General features: G+C 36.7%; 1 protein-coding gene and 1 long non-coding RNA gene across 2 annotated transcripts in view; both read right to left on the reverse strand.

The window, feature by feature from the left end:
• Positions 1-22656, reverse strand: part of LRP1B (LDL receptor related protein 1B) — a 1946873-nt gene that overhangs the window by 1216809 nt on the left and 707408 nt on the right. The window lies entirely within an intron of this gene.
• On the reverse strand, positions 5532-15279 carry LOC107973640 (uncharacterized). Its single transcript, XR_001716063.3, has 2 exons — positions 14471-15279; positions 5532-5876 (listed from the first exon to the last, which is right to left on the reverse strand). It is a non-coding gene; the product is annotated as an uncharacterized LOC107973640 (long non-coding RNA).

Raw genomic sequence — 22656 nt, forward strand, 5'->3', positions numbered from 1 at the left:
TTTCTGCATCTATTGAGATAATCATGTAGTTTTTGTCATTGGTTGTGTTTATGTGGTAAATTATGTTTATTGATTTCCACATGTTGAACCAACCTTGCATCCCAGAAATGAAGCTGACTTGATCATGGTGGATATGCTTTTTGATGTGCTGCTGGATTCGGTTTGCCAGTATTTTATTGAGGATTTTCTCATGGATGTTCATCAGGGATATTGGCCTGAACTTTTCTTTTTCTGTTGTGTCTCTGTCAGGTTCTGGTATCAGGGTGATGCTGGCCTCATAAAATGAGTTAGGGAGGAGTCCCTCTTTTTCTATTGTTTGCAATAGTTTCAGAAGGAATGGTATCAGCTCCTCTCTGTGCCTCTGGTAGAATTTGGCTGTGAATCTGTCTGGTCCTGGACTTGTTTTGGTTGGTAGGCTATTAATTACTGCCTCAATTTCAGAATTTGTTATTGGTCTATTCAGGGATTTGACTTCTTCCTGGTTTAGTATTGGGAGGGTGTATGTGTCCAAGAATTTATCCATTTCTTTTAGATATTCTAGTTTATTTGCATAGGGTTGTTTACAATATTCTCTGATGGTAGTTTCTATTTCTGTGGGATCAGTGGTGTTATCCCCTTTATCATTTTTTATTGTGTCTATTTGATTCTTCTCTCTTTTCTTCTTTATTAGTTTGGCTAGTGGTCTATTTTGTTGATCTTTTCAAAAACCAGCTCCTGGATTCCTTGATTTTTTTGAAGGGTTTTTTGTGTCTCTATCTCCTTCAGTTCTGCTCTGATCTTAGTTATTTCTTGTCTTCTGATAACTTTTGAATTTGTTTGCTCTTGCTTCTCTAGTTCTTTTAATTGTGATGCAAGGGTGTCAATTTTAGATCTTTCCTGCTTTCTCCTGTGGACATTTAGTGCTATAAATTTCCCTCTAAACACTGTGTTAGCTGTGTCCCAGCGATTCTGGTATGTTGTGTCTTTGTTCTCATTGGTTTCAAATAACTTATTTATTTCTGCCTTAATTTTGTTATTTACTCAGCAGTCATGCAGGAGCAGGTTGTTCAGTTTCCATGTAGTTATGCGTTTTGATTGAGCTTCTAAATCCTGAATTCTAATTTGATTGCACTGTGGTCTGAGAGACTGTTATAATTTCTGTTCTTTCTCATTTGCTGAGGAGTATTTTACTTGCAATTATGTGGTGAATTTTAGAATAAGTGCAACGTAGTGCTGAGAAGAATATATATTCTGTTGATTTGGTGTGGAGAGTTCTGTAGATGTCTATTAGGTCCACTTCGTCTGGAGCTGAGTTCAAGTCCTGAATATACTTGTTAATTTTCTGTCTTGTTGATCTATCTAATTTTGACAGTGGGATGTCAAAATCTCCCATTATTATTGTGTGGGAGTGTAAGTCTCTTTGTAGGTCTCTAAGGACAGAAATCCGGGTGCTCCTGTATTGTGTGCATATATATTTAGGATAGTTAGCTCTTCTTGTTGAATTGATCCCTTTACCATTATGTAATGCCTTTTTTGATCTTTGTTGGTTTAAAGTCTGTTTTATCAGAGACTAGGATTGCAACTCCTGCTCTTTTTTTTTGCTTTTGATTTGTTTGGTAAATATTCCTCCATTCCTTTATTTTGAGTCTATGTGTGTCTTTGTATGTGAGATGGGTCTCTGAATACAGTCCATCGATGGGTCTTGACTCTTTATCCAATTTGCCAGTCTGTGTCTTTTAATTGGGGCATTTAGCCTGTTAACATTTAAGGTTAATATTGTTATGTGTGAATTTGATCCTGTCATTATGATGCTAGCTGGTTATTTGGCCGGTTAGTTGATGCAGTTTCTTCATAGAGTCAATGGACTTTACAATTTGGTATGTTTTTGCCATGTCTGGTACCTGTTTTTCTTTTCCATATTTAGTGCTTCCTTCAGGAGCTCTTGTAAGGCAGGCCTGGTGGTGACAAAAATCTCTCAGCATTTGTTTGTCTGTGAAGGATTTTATTTCTCATGTGCTTATGAAGCTTAGCTTGGCTGGATATGATATTCTGGGTTGAAGATTCTTTTCTTTAAGAATGTTGAATATTGGCCCCCACTCTCTGCTGGTTTGCAGGGTTTCTGCAGAGAGAGACCCACTCTTAGTCTGATGGGATTTCCTTTGTGGGTAACGCAACCTTTCTCACTGGCTGCCCTTAATGTTTTCTCCTTCATTTCAACCTTGGTGAATCTGACAGTTATGTGTCTTGGGGTTGCTCTTCTCAAGGAGTCTCTTTGTGGTGTTCTCTGTATTTCCTGAATTTGAATGTTGGCCTGACATGCTAGGTTGGGGAAGTTCTCCTAAATAATATCCTGAAGAGTATTTTCCAACTTGGTTCCATTCTTCCATCACTTTCAGGTACGCCAATCAAATGTAGGTTTGGTCTTTTCACATAGTCCCATATTTCTTGGGGGCTTTGTTTGTTCCTTTTCATTCTTTTTTCTCTAATCTTGTCTTCACACTTTATTTCATTAAGTTGATCTTCAATCTCTGATATCCTTTCTTCTGCTTGATCAATTTGGCTATTGATACTTGTGTATGCTTCACGAAGTACTCGTGCTGAGTTTTTCAGCTCCATCAGTTCATTTATGTTCTTCTCTAAACTGGTTATTCTAGTTAGCAATTCCTCTGACCTTTTTTCAAAGTTCTTAGCTTCCTTGCATTGGGTTAGAACATGCTCCTTTAGCTTGGAGGAGTTTGTTACTACCCACCTTCTGAAGCCTACTTCTGTCAATTTGTCAAACTCATTCTCCATCTAGTTTTGTGCCCTTGCTGGTGAGGAGTTGTGATCCTTTGGAGAAGAGGCGTTCCAGTTTTTGGAATTTTCAGCCTTTTTGCATTGGTGTTTCCTCATGTTCATGGATTTATCTACCTTTGGTCTTTGATGTTGGTGACCTTCGAATGGGTTTTTTGAGTGGATGTCCTTTTTGTTGATGTTGATGCTATTCCTTTCTGTTTGTTAGTTTTCCTTCTAACAGCCAGGCCCCTCTGCTGCAGGTCTGCTGGAGTTTGCTGGAGGTCCACTCCAGACCCTGTTTACCTGGTTATCACCAGCAGAGGCTACAGGACAGCAAAGATTGCTGCCTATTCCTTCCTCTGGAAGCTTTGTCCCAGAAGGCCAACTGCCAGGTGCCAGCCAGGGCTCTCCTGTATGAGGTGTCTGTTGACCCCTGCTGGGAGGTGTCTCCCCATCAGGAGTCATGGGAGTCAGGGACCCACTTGAGGAGGCAGTCTGTCCCTTAGCAGAGCTTGAGCACTGTGCTGGGAGATCCGCTGCTGTCTTCAGAGCTGGCAGGCAGGAACATTTAAGTTGGCTGAAGCTGCATCCACAGCTGCCCCTTGCCCAAGGTGCTCTGTCCCAGGGAGATGGGAGTTTTATCTATAAGATCCTGACTGGGGCTGCTGCCTTTCTTTCAGAGATGCCATGCCCAGAGCGGAGGAATCTAGAGTGCCAGACTGGCTACAGCAGCTTTGCTGAGCTGTGGTGGGCTCCACCCAGTCTGCACTTCCCGGGGACTTTGTTTACACTGTGAGGGGAAAACCATCTACTCAAGCCTCAGTAATGTCAGATGCCCCTCCCCCAACCAAGCTCAAGCATCCCAGGTTGACTTCAGACTGCTGTGCTGGTAGTGAGAATTTCAAACCACTAGGTCTTAGCTTGCTGGGCTCTGTGGGGTGTGATCTGCTGAGCAAGACCACTTGGCTTCCTGGCTTCAGCTCCCATACCAGGGGAGTGAACGGCTGTCTTGCTGGCATTCCAGACAGCACTGGGATATGAAAAACAAACTCGTGTAGCTAGCTTGGTGTCTGCCTAAAAGGCTGCCCAGGTTTGTGCTTGAAACCCAGGGCCTTGGTGGTGTAGGTCTGTGGGTTGCAAAGACCATGGCAAAAGCGTAGTATCTGGGCGGGAATGCACCATTCCTTGGGACACAGTCCCTTCATGGCTTTCCCTGGCTAGGGGAGGGAGTTCCCCAACCCCTTGAACTTCCCAGGTGAAGCGACACCCCACCCTGCTTCGGCTCGCCCTCCATGGGCTAAACCCACTGTCTAACCACTCCCAGCGAGATCAGCCAGGTATCTCAGTTGGAAATGCAGAAATCACCCACCTTCTGCGTTCATCTTGCTGGGAGCTGCAGACCAGAGCTCTTCCTATTTGGCCATCTTGCCATCCACCCAATCCTCACACATTCTTAAGAAGTTTCCATCTTCATACGTTCAAGAAGCATTTAGGCCTTTTAAGCTGCTTTGAAATTTGAAACTATTCAATTTGTTAAACAAGGCCGCTAAACTTTGCTTAGAGCAATATGCTTTAAGAATCTTTGTTAATCATTTGTGGATTTAAATGTCATATCATAGGTAACATTTACATGGTAATTAACGAAACTATGTGAAATCTTCCTTTCCTTAACGTAACTGCCATTACCTTTTTTGTTAAATCAAGTAGCATATTACTTGACAAGATATTCCCTTTTATTCTAGTTGGAAAGATAAACAGAAATGTATTCAGACTAATCTGCGCTATAAATCCTAAATTTTTGCTTTATTATCTTGTGAAGCCCACCATTGCATAGCACATTTATGACATCTTCCAGCATGTAATTTCAATTACAATGTTATGACTCTTGAAATTGGCATTTGGGAAGTTGCATGCAAATGTGAATAATTTTTGGAGTACACAAACATATTTAAATATTTTACTGTAAGAAAAAATTTCTTTGGAATTGATGTTTGATCAATCCTAAATGACCCCCACCAAACCTTACATTTTTTATATTTCAGATTTTTTACATTTTTTATATTGCAGATTCCATTGGCATTTAGTTTCTCTTTCTTCTCAATATCTTCCTAACTCTACTTTGCCGTCCCTACATATTCTAATTGTGTTGACTACAAGGGTCAGAGGAAGCAGTGATGTTTTTGACTAAGATATATGTGCAAGAAAAAAATCACAGGGTTAATTTAAATAAATAGATCTGCATTAATTATGAAATATCACATACATAGAATCATTTTTGGTCAAAAACATATTTTGTTTCAAGTTAAATAGAATAATAACAGTTGCAATGAGGATTTGGACAAATGTAAACTTTTTGTGGAAATTATGTGATAGCTTTCTTAATTTAAACAAGTATTTCTCAAATCTACTACTGATATTTGATACCAGATAATTACCTGTTGTTGGAGTTGCCCTGTGCATTGTAGGATGTTTAGCGGTATTCCTCACTTCTACCCTCTAGGTGTCAGTTTCATCTCCCCAGATATGACAATCAAAAATATCTCTAGACATTGTCAAATGTTCTTTGAGTTGCAAAGTCACTCCCAGTTGAGAACCACTGGTTTCAACAACTATATCCATATGCAAATGCATTTATTATTTTAAACGTTGAGGAGGGAAGAAAGGATAAAGGAAGAGAAGGAGGGTTGGAAGGAAGGAGATACAGAGAAGAAGAGAGGGAGGGAGAAAGAGATAGGGAGATAGAAAGATGTTACCAACAAAGCATTGCACACTTTCCATCTACTGCCTTTGTTTTTATTAGTTCTTGCCAAACACACATTTCATTAGTTCTGATATACAAGCTAATAGTGAATAAGAGCACAGGTTCCAGAGTCTGGCCAAATATCAAATTCCAGTTCCAGCATATGCCAGCTTTGCAATTCTTTGATCTTGGGAAGGATATTTAACATCTTTAATCCTCAGTTTCTTCATTTGTGAGCATGAGATTATAATAGTTTGGTATATGGAGTTGTGGTTACAAATGAGTTGATGTGTATAAAGTACTTAGGAAGGTGCAGAGTAAACTCAAAACCATTTCTTATATATAACATCATCAACTTCATCATCACTGATGAGACAGAATCCTATTTTAAAAAAATAAAGATGCCATATTTAAAATATATATATATATATATATATAAAATTAGGAAGAACATAAAAATGATTCAATATTAATGTTTTCCATGTATCACTAAAATAAAAATTATTTAGCTCTAACAGGCCAATACTTTTAAATGTATTAATGCACATAAATAAATCTTCATTTATTTGAATTGATTTTGTGGGAGGCAGTGTGGAATCTTAAGTGGGTCTACTTGGTAAAAGATAACTTTCAGTGCTAAAATAGATATTTTTCTTGTCATATACAATATATTTATTAACTCTAAAAGTTCAGCACTCAGAATTATTTGAGCAGTGACAATTATGCCCTAGGTTCGAAGTATTTTAAGTGTTTATAAACTATTTCATATCCAACAAAACATGCTAATAATAGACATCAGCTTAAAATCACTATAACACAATTGTTTGCCTGACCCTCACAATCTGTGTGATTGCATTTCTAAATTAAAATATCTAATGACTATAATTCTAAGACAAGCTCAGGAATGAGCATCTTCCAAGTCTTGATACAAGTAATGTGATACTGGGACGACTGAAGCTAATGCTGAATATTGGTAATGCCTGATGAGAGACATTAGGAGTGTAGGACCCAGGAGTGTTTGCTTGCAGCCAAGACCCTGAGTGTGTGCATGCTTGAAACACTAACCCATCTGTGTATGACTTCAACAGAATACAACTTACAAAATATCAGGTTCAATAATTTGTATCCATCCAATGTTTTAAGTGTATACTCTTAGTGAACTGGTAGTGTCATCTTAAAAGCTCAGTATTGAAAAAGACTGTTTTCACTTAGAACAGAGACTGATTATTTAAATTACAAAATAATACACTATAATAATTGTAAATGTAAAGCAACCTAGTTACATTGACATCAAAATACAAATTAACTAATTCAGAAAACAGATGTTGAATGCCTATTACTCCTCAGTACTGTAGGCACCTGTGGATAATTCATTGAAGAACAAAATTGTCCTTGCAGAATTCACCTATATAATTGTACCTGTTGGGTGAATTATCTATTTTCTTGTTCTCATAGAAGTTATACGTTATTTAAAAAACTGGCCACAAACAGAAGGGCTTCTTTTTATACAAAACATTTCTTTGAGAATTTCAATCCTTTTCTACTCTCTTATTGTATCTTAATTTCAAAGACACATTTTAAAAAAATTACTTAATTATCCATCTTGGACCTTTTGTCAATAGAAGTTATTCAGCTTAAACTATTTTGCCAATACTAGCTTTGAAACTACACATAAATAAGTTCCCAAATTCAAAGCAATCTCAAATAAGGTTTTTGCAGAGATGACAGGAACACAAAGAAAAACAATAAATTCAGTTTTCCTTAGTGACCCTGTTGGATATGTTAACCAAGCTAAATTGAAGTATTTACATTTCATTTATCCCTTCAACAAATATTTATTAAATGCCTCCTCTTTTGTGACTATTTTAAATAGCAGCCATGAGAAAAAGAAGAATGAATTTGTCCTTAACTATCTACCTTATTACCATAATTTAAGGCTGTAAAAAACTTTATAAAAAGAATTCACTTGGAGTTTGTGAGATAACTGTACAAAATTATTCCCACAATTTGAACTAAGGAGGCTGGAAAAAAAAAGAGATAAGAGGTGTAGAGCATCATTGGGTAGGTCTCCAAATCAGCCAGTGTGTGATGAAAAATGCCTGTAATTCTAAGGCAAGCCCAGGAATGAGCATCTTCCAAGTCTTGCTATAAATAATGTGACACTGGTATGACTGATACAATGCTGAATATTGGTAATGCCTGATGAGACTTTTTTTTGATGATGGAAATTATTGTATTTCTTGAAGAGAGAATAGAATATATGTTTGCTACTGACAAGTCCATAATTGCATAAATTCAATATTCTGTTAACTTAAACCAGTTCCTCAATGCTGAATTCTATACTGTTTTCTGTAAACTCTACTGCAAATGTAGTATATCTTTTCATTAGCATGATTTTCTCAAAAAAGCTAGCATCGATTACACATGGCAAGCATGAGATCTTGGAAAGAAGCCAAAATATCTCTAATCTTTCCCAGTAAAGAAGTTTCCCAGGTACCTGCAATGTTGTCCATTATAGTTGTCACTACTCTAGAATCAACGAGTTTGCTTGTTTGTAGCTATTCCTCAGTCACCCCTGGATGATAAACCAAGGTCAGTCCTTGCTGAACACTTGTTGGTTCTCCCAGGAGGTATTTCCTTTCTTAGAGGGTAACCTACTTTTCTTACCCCTCTTGTACCTCCTGGATGTAACTACTCTTTTACCATGGCTGTACTTCCTGGAGGTTATTGGATGACTATATTATTTCACCAAAGGCCTGTTTTATATAAGTCTTTATTCAAAATAGCACAATGTGGCCATCCACGGTAGCTCACACCTGTAATCCCAGCACTCTGGGAGGCTGAGGTGGGCAGATCACTTGAGGTCAGGAGTTCGAGACCAGATTGGCCAAAATGGTGAATACCCGTCTCTACTAAAATATACAAAAATTAGCCAGATGTGGTGGTACATGCCTGTAGTCCCAGCTACTCAGGAGGCTAAGGAAGGAGAATTGCTTTAACCCAGGAGACAGAGTTTGCAGTGAGCTGAGATTGCCCCACTACACTCCAGCCTAGGTGACAAAGTGAGACTCCATCTCAAAATAAAAAAAATACACAAAATAACAATGTCTGAGGATTTCAATAAAAATAATACATATTTAGATATTCTTTCCTGTTTCTCTGATTTTGTTAACACTATTCCATTCACCTTGAATGCTTTTTCTTTCCTTTTCTCCCATTGTTCAAAAACATTCCAATTTCCACTTCTCAACTAAAATTAGTTTCCATGAGTCTTCCATAGTTATCCAATTTCCACAGTGACTTTTATCTGAACTCTAATAATAGTTTGTGTACCTGCCATGCAACAAATGCCTATTCAGGTAATGTTACTAGGTTCTGTGTCAGGTGTTACATCTCATATTTGACAATGTTATACCGTCTTATGAAAATGCTTCCATAATTATTTTGAAATGCATATATTGAAAGTTCTACTGTTAGCTGGGCTCAGCGGCCCACACCTGTAATCCCAGCACTTTGGGAAGCCGAGGCAGGTGGATCTCCTGAGGTCGGGAGTTTGAGACCAGCCTGGCCAAAATGACAAAACCCTGTCTCTACTGAGAATACAAAAATTAGCCGGGTGTGGTGACACCTGCAGTTCCAGCTACTCAGGAGGCTGAGGCAGGAGAATTGCTTGAACCCGGAGGGGGATGTTTCAGTGAGCTGAGATCCCAACATTGCACTCAAGCCTGGGCAACAAAGTGAGACTCTGTCTCAAAAAAAAAAAGAAAGAAAGAAAAAAGTTCTAGTGTTTATTTATTCTTTCTGGTATCTATCGCCTCATCCATTATCTAAACTTAATTTCTTTGAATGTTAGAGTCATGTACTATATTTCATTGCATTTCCCCATAACATCTTATGCCAACCTTGCCCCCAAATATGTATTTAACATGCTTATATAAAAATATTGAATAGAGTGAAAATTTGGCATTTAATTTTTGTCTTATGTAGAAAAACACAAAACTTTAGAATTAAAAGTACACAGACTGTCTCTAAGTTAAGAGACTATAATTTTGTACACCACTTGGTCAATTTAAAATGACCTGTTGATAATGAGTTAGACATCCCAATTCTGTTCCCAATAATGTTCTTTTTCGTTACAGTTTCTGATTTGATATTAAAGAATAGAAATTGCACAAAATTTCTCTCCTGAGTGAGTGAAAGTATACTTATCGGGTAACAGCAAGACAAGAAAAGTGCTGGCAAGAACTCCCTACCTCTCATTAAGACCTAGTCCTTCCCTGCATGCACTGCCCTACTCAGCTACTATGGGCCCACTTACATGGTCTGTGCAGACCAACCACAGAACCTACCATGACATACATTAATATTTAATATTTTCTGTCAGTCCAGTTCTTTTAACCGAACAAATGAAACATCATTAATATTTAATACACCATTACTTTAGATTTACCTACATATTTACTAATATCTTTGCTCACTATTCCTCTTGCATGTCAGGAAAGCTAGTTGACATCATTCTCCTTCCACCTGAAGTACAGCCTTTATACTTTTTCTTTCGTGAAGGTCAGTTCATGACAACTTTTCCTAGTTTGAGTTTGAATGCAAATATCTTTACCCTGTAAACATCGCAGAGAGGAGAGGAATAGTGCTACTCTGAGAAATATACGAAGCTAGATCAATTTCACTTGATGGGAGGTCTTTCTCCTTATCATTACTGAGGAATACTCTCCAAGACCAAGAGAGCTAGGAAAATTCTCTTCTGGCATCTCTTTTATATACAATATCCAATAATGTTGGCCAAAGCTTTGCAAATGTATTTTTTTTTTCTTTTAAACTGCTGTCACCAGATTTGCATTCAAAATGCAATAGAAAATGACTATCTACCAGTGACCAGTTAATCTGATATTATGGTATTGTAATTGCCAAGAACTTTTGCAAACATGAATTTAAACTGTCTCTTATTTTAGGGGAGAAAATGCCTATGTGCTACATAAATGTAGGCCTGGTCAAAAACCTTTGAAAAGACTGATGTATTTAATCAATTATGGAATGAATCTGATGTCTACCTATCTGAATAACCATCTTAAAGGAATCATTAAAAAAAAAAAAAGGAACAAAGAAAAATTAACTTGTCCTAATCAATTTACATATCTCCCTACAAGTTGATTTGCAAGTTTTTCTTCTCCTGTTTAATGGATGAATGCATCATGCCCAGAGGGCACAGAATTCTCTTTGCTGCTTGCTCAGCGATCTGTATCTTCTCAGTGTTCAGTTGAAGTGTCCGAGTCAGGAAAACTCGAGCCTGTGCAGGAATAGCAGACACCGCAGAAGATTTTAATTCATAATGACGTTCATTTTTTTTTTCTTTCGGTTTTTGAGTGAAGCCAGTAAGAAACTACAAAAAGATGGAGATGGGGACAGGGGTAGGAGCAAGTGTTCTCCCATCAAGAAATCTAAATAGACCCCACTGAATCATGAGGCAAGAATGCATTGCTTATCCTTAGCAACTCAGTAACCACCTAAAGATGTACATTTGGTGGAATAAATGAACAAATACATTAATAACTTTTATGAGTAATTATTCAGTACTCTGCTAGGCATCAGAAGCACAAAGGAAGAGACAGACCAATAAATACCAACTTTTGAAATGCTTTTGCCATTTAAACTTGAATATGTGAAATTTCGTCAAGATATTATCTATCATTCAAAGAATAATGAGATTTCCCAGTGCACTACAAGCTATTTTATCTATATTACCACTAATTATCACACTAGTTCATCAAGGTAGTATTACTGCCCATGTGATAAGTGAGAAAATCAAGGTTTGAGGCTCCTATATCCATGGGCTTCTGGCTGAGTACAAACAGCAGGAAGCAGTGACTGGAAAGAAGACATGCAATTTTTTCTTCTTCATTCCTACCATTGTCAGCACCTCTGGCCACTGCTGCATCCATGGCTTTAGCTGTCAGAGGACAAACTGGCCATGAGTACTACAGTGTTTTCCCTTTTTGTCTCCAGCCTGGAGGTGAATGGCTTCCCATTGTCAGTAAATGCAGTTTTGCAAATGTATTTTTTTTTCTTTTAAACTGCTGTCACCAGATCGATGTTACTTCACCATCTATTATTTACTTTTAAGTTTTTCCACCAACAGTGTAAAAATGTCCTGCCTTGATTTCCATCTATTTAAATACTCAGAGTGGTTACTGTTATTTTGCATGAATCCTGACTAAAACACCTATAATCTTTATATCACATCACACTATTTCAAATATAACCTTACAAACTGTTGATATTACTTTGTTATTTTTTGTTTCCAGGACTGTTTTCTCCTCAACTATGAACATCTTGAGATTAGAGACAATATATTTTCATTTCTGAATTCCTCACACCTATTACATGGGCAAATACATTATAGATATTCATTAAATACTTGTTGAAGAAATAAAATAATACATGAGTGAGTGAATGTAATGCTGCAATAAGATATGAAATGAAAATATTAAAAAGTCAACTTAGTTCAAAGAAATCTTCCTAGAGTTAAAATGCCTGGGCTGAGCTTCAAAAGGTAAGTAAGCATTTTTCTGGTGGATGGGAATAAGATCTCATAGCAAAAGTATTTCAAGTAGTGGGAACAAGATATATGAAACTGAAGAGCCATTGAATGATTGACACCGATCCAGGGAGTCTTGATTCAGCTAAAATCTAGGGTTCATAAGAAAAAAGGCTGGAAGATGAGGTTGGTGAAATAGGGAACTTATGGCTGTCTTTCTAAGGAACTTGTAATTCATAAGATAAGTTTAAGCAAGGGACTGAATATTCAATTTGCACTTTATTAGTAAGATGGTTTTTCTGACTGAATGGATTATAGATTGGAATGAGTTAGATCAGGTGACAAAAAACAACTTGTGTGATTATTACCTTACCTTACTGAAGTTTTATTATAGGCAGAACTAAGTCAGGAGGAGTTTGGATGGACAGAAGTAGGTGAATTCTGGAAGTAGTTAAGGGTTAAGAATAATTTGAACTTGGTGACATGTTTTGGGTCAGGGAAGGGAAAGGAAATATTCTTGTGTGGTTTCAGGAGGCTAGCCTAGTTTAGGTTACTATATGGAAGGTGACATAATTAAACAAGACAGACTGAAGGAATAATAGATTAGGGTAAAATATGATAAGCTCATAACAGGAACAGACGACCAAACACCACATATTCTCACTTATAAGTGGGAGCTGAGCAATGAAAAGACGTGGAGACAGGGAGGGCAACAACACACACTGGGGCGTGTCAGTGGGTGGGGTGAGGGGAGAGAGAGCATTAGGAAAAATAGCTAATACATGCTGGATTTAATACCTAGGTGATGGGTTGATAGATGCAGCAAATCATCATGGCACATGTTTACCTATGTAACAAACCTGCACATCCTACACGTGTACCCTGGAACTTAAAAATAAAAATTAAAAAAATGTGATGAGTTCAGATTTGGTTCATGAATTTGACATGTCTGTGGGGCACCTATGTGAAATACATAGGAAATAGTCAGAAATACATAGCTGGATCTCAGGAGAGAAAGAAAGGTAGCGGCAAGTGTCGGGGGCAAGGAGGTGGTAACTGCAGTGGAGAGGAGGGCATAGAAAGATAGTAAAATAAGAAAAGCAAGGCAGAAAATGGAAGCCCAGGGAAGAAGAAGCACTTCCTGTTTCTTGGGGGCTTCTGGGGTACAAAGACAGAGAAAAGTTAATGAAGCAGAATTTGCAGGTGGCAATAAGGCTCAAGGTAATTCAGGAGACACTGTAGTATGGTCAAAGGGAATCAGTAGTTAAAATGCTCTAGATCGGACAAATAAGATGAGTAATAAGCTTTCATTGTAAATACAAAATAAAAGTACTGTTTGTAAGTGGTTTTCGTTTGTTTTGTTTTGTTTGTTTTTTTCTTCCTTCAGGAAACTTCTGTGAAAGAAATGAAAGCCATGTCAATCCCTAAAGGGTAAAAATCTTCTTATTTTAAAGAAACGACAATACTGGGTCCCTCCCTTATTTAGCTGAGGCTTCTATAATAAAAATAATTGAGAACAAATAATTGTGAGAAAATGTACAAGACAATATGTGTTTTGAAGTGTTTCTACTTTTCTCCTTGAACTGACATCAGAATTCCCAATGTAGTCTAGGAAAAGTACTTAGGACTGTTTGGGTCATCATCACCTGGGCAGGGACAGAGCATTCAAAATCAAGGTGAATGAGCTCTGAAAAGCGACTGCTTTTGCCAATTCATTGTCTGCATTTTGGCAACGTATTTAGCCTAGTGTCATTCTCTCTAGGGAGTGAAATGGAGAAACTAATCTAAATTGGTAGAAAAGCAAGACACAACAATAATCCTGCCACAATAAGTGAATACGGTACCTATCCAAAGCAAATATGATTTATTTTTTTAGGCTGACTCAGTGCTGTTTTCCGTACTTATAAAAGGAGAAAGTATCTAATACCATTTCGGATCCCTATCTCATTTTTTTTTAAATCATAAAACTGAAAGAAAATCAATTTTTAGCCAACAGTGCTTCTATGACTCACTTATAGACCAGGTACCTTAACATTCAGACACACTAAGCTAATTATTTATTTAAAAGAAGAACTTTTCCTTGAACATGGAAAACAGTAATTCTACAACATCAGTCCTATTTCATAAAGTTCCTCTTCAAAATCTTTACCATGTCATTCCCAGGTTCATGTATAAATGGATATAAATGGTTGAATGTCTCAGACTGAAAAATAACTTATTTCCCATTTTTATGCACAGTAATATGTAGAGAGGAAATTGGCCTCATGTTATAGTTAGTTGCCAGTGCACAACTGCTGTCCAGGTTTCTAAAACAGACAAAATGGCAGTCCAGAAACACCCTGATTCACCGTGTCAGTTTCTGATCAATTAAGTTGAGCTAAAGTTAGACTTAGAGAGCTGAACAGGACAGTATGTTCAATACTTACCTAGCTGAAAAAGCTCCCAGGGAACCTGGCAATTGTCAGTTTCCATAAGTGGTAGTATATGTTGAATGGATTACACAAGTGTCTTCAACTTTGGCTATAGAGGTATAAATCAAACACACACACGTGTATGTGTATGTGTGTGACCTTTACAAGGTCATTTAAATGATCTTGTGAAGAAATATCTTGACCCATCTCCTAAATAAATTGAAAGATCTTACTACAGGCCTTGTGTCTTGTGTAGCTATGCTTCCTCACGGATCCTGCTAGGACATAATTCAAAACAGAGAGCTAGTAAATGTCTGAGGCTGAATTGTGGGTGCAGGCATATGTTCCTGAGTCTAACCACGAAGTTCACTGCAATTTCTTTAGAGTCGGAGGAGGAAGCAAGGTGATATGGTTTGGCTTTGTCCCCACCTAAATCTCATCTTGAATTGTAGATCCCGTAACTCCCGCGTGTTGTGGGAGGAACTCGGTGGGAAATAATTGAGTCATGAGGGTGGGTCTTTTCCATGCTATTCTGGTGACAGTGACTAAGTCTCACGAGATCTGATGGTATAAAGGGAAGTTTTTCTGCACAAGCTCTCTTCTGTTGTTTGCCACCGTGTGAGATGTGACTTTCATCTTCTGCCATGATTGTGAGGCCTCCCCCGCCACATGGAACTGTGAGTCCATGAAACCTCTTTCTTTTGTAAATTGCCCAGTCTTGGGTATGTCTTTATCAGCAGCATGAAAATGGACTAATCCAGAAGGCATGGATATGCAAACTTTCACTTTTGTTCTTTACTTGAGTGTCAGGAAAATATGATGTTGTGGATGGATAGAAGACAAGAGAGATGAAGATTTGTGTCACCATAGTAAAAATTCTAGAAGGCTATGGTGTCTCATATTGGTCTCAGAATTCTAAATCAAATAAAGCACTAAAACAAATGTATTAAACACTCAGAAACCTAAATTTTAGCTGCTTCCTAAGATTTTGAACAGTGTTTTCTCATGATCTTCCTAAAAGCAATTGACAATGCGTTACATTCAACTTGAAGAAATAAGTATTTTCTTCCCTTAAAAAATTTACTGATTTAATTATCATCCAAGGTAATCAATTTTCCACTACTACAATCATCCATTAGCTCTTCAGCTCTTTCTTATTACAATCATTCTCAATGAATCCAACATTCATAACAACACTCTTTGTTTCCCTATTTAGGGAACAGTTAATGCCAAAAATGTAAGGTAGAAGTATCCCTGATATAATTAAAAAATAACAAGGCCAACATACTTGGAAGAATTGGCAATTATGGGGCTGAGAAACAGTAATTGGAGATGAGGTCAGACAAATAAGTAGCAAGGTTATACAGGGTTTCAACTGTCATTGGAGGAGTTTACGTTTCATTTTGAATGTAATGTGCAGCCCGTGGATAAGTTTTAAATAAAGTAATGCTATGTCCTGATATAATCTGATTCAAGTTTTTAAAGGACTACTTGGATACTGTATTGAGAAGATAATATATTTATAACAATATTTGGAATAAGAGAAATCAATTATATGGTTATTACAGTTATTCAAGTACAAGATAATTGTGGTTTCAACCTAGATAGTAGCAGTTGGGCTAGTGAAAAGTGATAAGAATTTGGGCATTTTTAAAAGGTATAGCTAATAATATATCCTGAAGAATTCAATACGGTGAATTTTTTTAAAGTCAGGGATCTCTGTAATGTTTTTAGTGTGAGAAACTAAAAGAGCTGCCCCCAACTGAGAAAGAAAAAGCTATAATAGTTCTCAGGGGTGGGGAAGATCTTGGGTTTGTTGAATTGGAACTTGGGTTTGTTGAGTTGGAGATATCTATTAGACATCCAAGTGGAGATGGCACTTGGGTACACATAGCCAACTCTCTTTGCAGTTAAAGAGTGAGCTAGACTGGAAAAAAAAAAATTGAGAGTCATTGGCACATAGATGATCTTTAAAGCCATGAGACTAAATGAGATCACTAAGCAAGTAAATTAAATAGAGAAGAGAACTCAGCTAAGGACAGAGCCTGCATAAGGGGAAATGGGAAAAGTGAAGGAGACTCAAAAGGCACAATGGTGAACTAGGAAGAAAACCAAGAGACTGTGGTGGTTTCCCGAAAGGCAAGTGAAGGAGGAGGAACTGATCAACTTTGTCAAAAACTATTGATAGAAAAATTGAAAGGACATTTTAAAATTGACCAATGGTTATACCAATACAGATACTACTGATGAACTTGACAAGGCGGCTTCAGTGGAATGATAGAAATGAAAGCTTGACTGCAGTATGCTTAATAGAGATGAAAAGTAGTAGAAATGGAGACAATGAATGAAAGTGAAGAAATAGCATAGTAGGGAAATGAAAGTCTATATATACACATATGTTTAAAATTATCTGCTAATAAGTGGTATCTATACAATAATGAGAACCCCTATTGGTAGGAAACATTTGGATATCCCCCGAACAAGGACTGGTCTATGTTGATTGTATTTCAACAAATATTTATCCAAACAGGTAAATAAAATATAAACAAAGCAACCATACTTTTGAAGACTGAATCTACGAAGAACATGAAAGTAGCATAAATGTAAAATTCTGAAGAAAATAAGTCTCTGAGACACTTCAATATCCCCCTCTGTTGGAAGACAACCTTCCTTTTCCATACATGATTTAGCTCCCATTAATTTAAGACACAGTTTTCATCATCTAAACACAAATGTGGCATGAGGATGTTGAAGTGAATAATTACTTTGTCATCGTACAAAGTAGCTAACATTGAGTCAACTCTGAAAATTATCTTCTCTCAAATTATTTTTCCTTACCTAGGCCAGATTAATCCCTGCATTCAAAGCACAAAAATTTAATATTCATCTTATACCATTTTCCTGCCTTTTGGCTGTTAACTTCACTGCAACTTCAGTCTCCAGAACCAATTTGTCAGGTTTCAAAAATATTTTAATAAAGTTGGTAGAAATCAATTTTCCTCCTGAAAGCCTTCTCTCAGACATACAACGTGTTGTCTTTTATTTGCTGGATCATCCATCCATATATATTTCATTTGTAGTTCCTTGTCTAGCCCATCAATTGTGATTACATTAATGGCACCAAGTCAGCTCTATATTACTAGGCCTCCACAGAGGTACTTTTAAAATAATTCTAAGTTAATTCCAACAGTACCTAAAGCTGAGCATTTATTTGATCTTTAACACATCAGTTCAATTATAGCTTCATATCTAATCTTAGTTCAAATACATTCTCCTCCTATTGTACAATAAGAACAGGTCAAATTCTGCATATTCTCATTCATAAGTGGGAGTTGAACAGTGAAAACACATGGACACAGGGAGGGGAACATCACACACCAGGGCCTGTTGGGGGGTGGGGGTCAAGGGGAGGGAGAGCATTAGGACAAATACCTAATGCATAAAGAGCTTAAAACCTAGATGACAGATTGATAGACATAGCAAACAACCATGGCACATGTATACCTATGTAATAAATCTGCACGTTTTGCACATGTATCTCAGAACTCAAAAAAATAAAAAAATTAATAAATAACAGGTGAAATTACCCCATCCTCTCCTTATCTTTCTACAATAAAATAAAGCTTAACTTACAAAGAAAGTTTAAGTTTCTATACGCTGCCTTATTGTTACTATACTAGTAGTAACCAGCTGCCCAAAGCCAACAATAAAATATTTTGTTTAATTGAAAAATAAGTAAATAAGTAATAAAATTTTAAATTTTAAGTATGAATGGCTATTATAGCATAAAACATGATCATAAACAACAATAGCAATTCACAATTATGATATCAGTATATTTTGTAATTTTTTAAAAGAGGAAAACTTCTGACAATTTTTCACAACTGAATACAATTGACTATTGAGCTATATTGGGTCAGTGCTAAGGAAATAACATTTCTGTGACCTCACAAAGACAGTTGGATGACCCTTTGTTTTAATATTCTGCATTAGTAAACTGTCACTGAGAATCCTGAGGCAGTTCTTGTTTAGATTAGTATTGGTCCATTGTAGACAAGTAGTACTTTGGTTGAATGCAGTAAGAATAAAACAAAGCTTGAAAGAGTTGGAACATCCCAAGTCACTGAACTAAGTGCTAATTGCCTCTTCAAAAGAATGATTATATATTCCATCTTTATCTGAATAGCAAAGAATTGTTGTAATTTTAGACATTGGAAATATTTATGTTTGCTTTGGGAAGTATTTCTCACTGAAACTATTACATGCCACAAATCATAAATGACAAATGAAAATAGAAAAAGCTATTGAAGAAAAAGGGAGAAATACATTGTGTACCAAATAACCTTTGGGAGAAAAATTCAGCAGTCAAATAGCAAAAGCCTAGATTTCAAAAAGAATAGTTTGACCAGGAAAGAAACAAATAAAAAGCCTTTGCCAATCATGATGTCTTTCAATATAGACTTTTTAAGTGGGAGGACTATTTCTTTGCCTATAGTATTTCTATCTGAACAGGAAAGATAATGATATGGCAACAGTTTAAAAATCCAATCCATGTTTTTATATATATATATTATATATATATAATTATATATTATATATATTATATATATATAATTATATATTATATATATTATATATATATAATTATATATTATATATATTATACATATTATTATATATAATTATATATTATATATTATTATCTATTATATATAATATATATAATAGATAATAATATATAATATATATAATATATATAGTACATAATTATATATTATATATATTAAAATTGTCTGCTAATAAGTGGTATGTATACAATAATGAGAACCCCCTATTTGTAGGAAACATTTGGATATCCTCAGAACAAGGACTGGCCTATGTTGATTGTATTTCAACAAATATTTATCCTATATTTAAACTATATATAAAATTTATCCAAATTATATATATAATTGGATAATATTACATATAATATATAACTATATATAATATATATCATTTTATCTATAGATATATCTCAAATTTTTTCTGATTTTGGGGGGCCATAAAATCCTGTGCTATGTATAAACTAAAAATACAGCCATTCAAGTTTGGCAGATATTGCTAACGGCAGTTCAGCCACATTTGTCTCAGTTCCAGGCTCCTAAAAGATATGAGTTGTTAATACTAGAAAAAGTATGCTGTCCTGGCTGGCGAATCCACACAGGTCTTCCTAACACTGACTGGTTAGGTGAAGACATCATTAGCCTCATCCCAAGAGTTTCTCCACTTTCTTACCTGCCCACTCAAAAAAGAAGCATAACACCACACTGCTGTGAGTTTACCCTTGCTAAAAACGAGAGAAAAATGTATGAGTGAGCAATATACATAGGGAATTTGGTACAATCTCTAACATTTTTCTAACTTTGATTCCTCTAAGCACTTTGAATTCAACCATCTTTATCTTCTCTTACTTAGACATCAAGGATTTTTAGAACAAATTGGAATGTGTATTGGATATACTATGCATTCTATCTGATATGTTGTTTTTGCTGTGACTTTTTTTTTTTTTGAGACGGAGTCTCGCTCTGTCCCCCAGGCTGGAGTGCAGTGGCATGATCTCGGCTCACTGCAAGCTCTGCCTCCCGGGTTCATGCCATTCTCCTGCCTCAGCCTCCTGAGTAGCTGGGACTACAGTCGCCCACCACCACGCCTGGCTAATTTTGTGTGTGTGTGTATATATATATATATATATATATATATATATATATATATATATATATATATTTTTTTTTTTTTTTTTTTTTTTTTAGTAGAGATGGGGTTTCACCATGTTAGCCAGGATGGTCTCTATCTCCTGACCTAGTGATCCACCCGGCTCGGCCTCCCAAAGTGCTGGGATTACAGGCATGAGCCCCCACGCCCATCCCTTTGCTGTGACTTTTTATTAAGATCTGGTCCAGTGCCTATATAATGCCTATTTACTCTATAAAACCATGTGGTAAGAATGGCTTTCTTAATTGAGATCTCACTGATAGGGATTTATTTGGGGGTGTAAAAAGTGTTAGAAGTAATCACCTGATGGAATTTGAAATTAAAAGGAAAACTAAAACTCCTTCAAAATAAAACAAAAATCAATAGCAATAAAACAAAGGTTTTGGGTTTATTTGTGCAAATATCAGTGGGCTAAGGAAAGGAAACAAAAAAAAAGATAGGAAATTTACCATCAGAGGGAGAATAAGTACAATTTAACATGGCTTCACTTATTTAATGTAGCTTGGCAGTCTCAATATATTAAATAAAACAGAAAGAAAGTATACACATCGACAAAACACAGTTAAAATCAATGTTAAAGTAGGGTTGGCTGACCAGAAATGTGAAATAATTGCTGACTTTGAAATTCAGACAAGTTTTTTAAAAAAAAGCCTCAACTGTAAGCTTGTATTTGAAGGCATAAAACTGAGAAAATAAAGGCTGAAAAAGTGTGGGATATGCAGTGGCTAGGGAGTGTGAGGGGAGAGAAAAAGGGAAAGAAATGGGGAAAAAATGGAAAAAAAATAAGGAAGAAACTGGGCAGGAGGGACAGAAAGAGATGGCTACATCAGTATCTTCTTTTCTTCCCTTAAACTCCATTAATCTGGCTTTCCTCAGGCCGCAGGTAGCCCTCACTGGCTCCGCAGGAACTATCCTTTATGGACATTTATCTAGGTATTTGCCAGTTTTTTGCTACAGCACAGCATGACTTTTTTTTTTTTTTTTTTTTTTTTTTTTTTGAGACAAGGTGACAAAGTCTGGCTCTATCGCCCAGGCTGGAGTGCAGTGGCACAATCTGGGCTCACTGCAACCTCCACCTCCCAGGCTCAAGCCATCCTCCCACCTCAGCCCCCAAAGTAGCTAGGACTACAGGCAAGCACCACCACTCCTGGCTAAATTTTGTATTTTTTGTAGAGACAGGTTTTTTCCATGTTTTCCAGGTCTCAAACTCATGAACTCAAGCCATCTGCTCGCCTCAGCCTCCCAAAGTGCTGGGATTACAGGTGTGAGCCACTGTGCCTGGCCTATAGCATGACTTTTATACCTCTCAGGTATGTTTTTTTTTATTACTATTTTTATTTTTTTTGAGACAGAGTTTCACTCTTTCACCCAGGCTGGAGTGCAATGGCACGATCTTGGCTCACTGCAACCTCTGTCCCCCAGGTTCAAGAGATTCTTCTGCCTCAGCCTCCCGAGTAGCTGGGATTACAGGTGCCTGCTACCGCACCCAGATAATTTTTGTATTTTTGGTAGAGATGGGGTTTCACCATCTTGACCAGGCTGGTCTTGAACTCCTGACCTCATGATCCACCTGCCTCAGCCTCCCAAAGTGCTGGGATTACAGGCGTGAGCCACTGCGCCCGGCCTAAATATTTTTGTTTATATAATTTTATATCTTGAAGGAGTCAGTGATACTGTCCAAACCTATTCTTTAACTGGTAATCAAAGCCACAGAGCTAATTAATGACCAGCTCTCTTTCTTTCCTTTAGAGTCCTCTCATAGAGTTTATCAAGCATAGTAGGACTACAGCAGCTACCTAGTGAGTAACTAACTGCTCTATTAAAACATGTATAGCATGAAATGTTAGTTGTTATCAAATATCCTTTATCTTCTTCTTCCAAATCTGATTTTATTGAAGCAGTGTTTACCCTCTTGAAAAGATACATCTCCCAGTCTTTCTTGCAAATCAGGGTGGCTGTGTGTTAGTTAAAATCCTGATCAATGGGATAAAGGTAGATACTGTGTTTAATCAGGCTTCTGGAAAGCTCCTTAAGAAGAAAATAAGTTGCTTGGTAGGGATAATTTGGTCTTCTTCCTTCCTCCTGGAATGTGGATGTGATATTTAGGGCTGCAGTGGCCAATTTTTGGCCATTTTGCTACCTTGAGGATGAAAGCCAAGTGACAAGGATTGCAGAACAGAAATAAGGGAGTCTGGGACCCGAGTCACATACGGAATTGCCTTACCTTCAATGGAATGTCTATCTATAACCTTTTTTTAATATGAAAGAAAATGTAAAATTCTGTAAAACTCTACTTTTTTTTTTAATCCAGTCTTTTAAAGATCTCAGTTATTCCCAGCCAAACACAATTCCTGACTGATATGGTGTAAGTGAAAAGGAAGTGCTCAGGGGATATATATATATATATATATATATCCCTAACTGGCTCCCCAGGAACTATCCTTTAT

Source organism: Pan troglodytes, chromosome 13, assembly GCF_028858775.2.
Source record: "Pan troglodytes isolate AG18354 chromosome 13, NHGRI_mPanTro3-v2.0_pri, whole genome shotgun sequence".
NCBI classification, from domain to species: Eukaryota; Metazoa; Chordata; class Mammalia; order Primates; family Hominidae; genus Pan; species Pan troglodytes.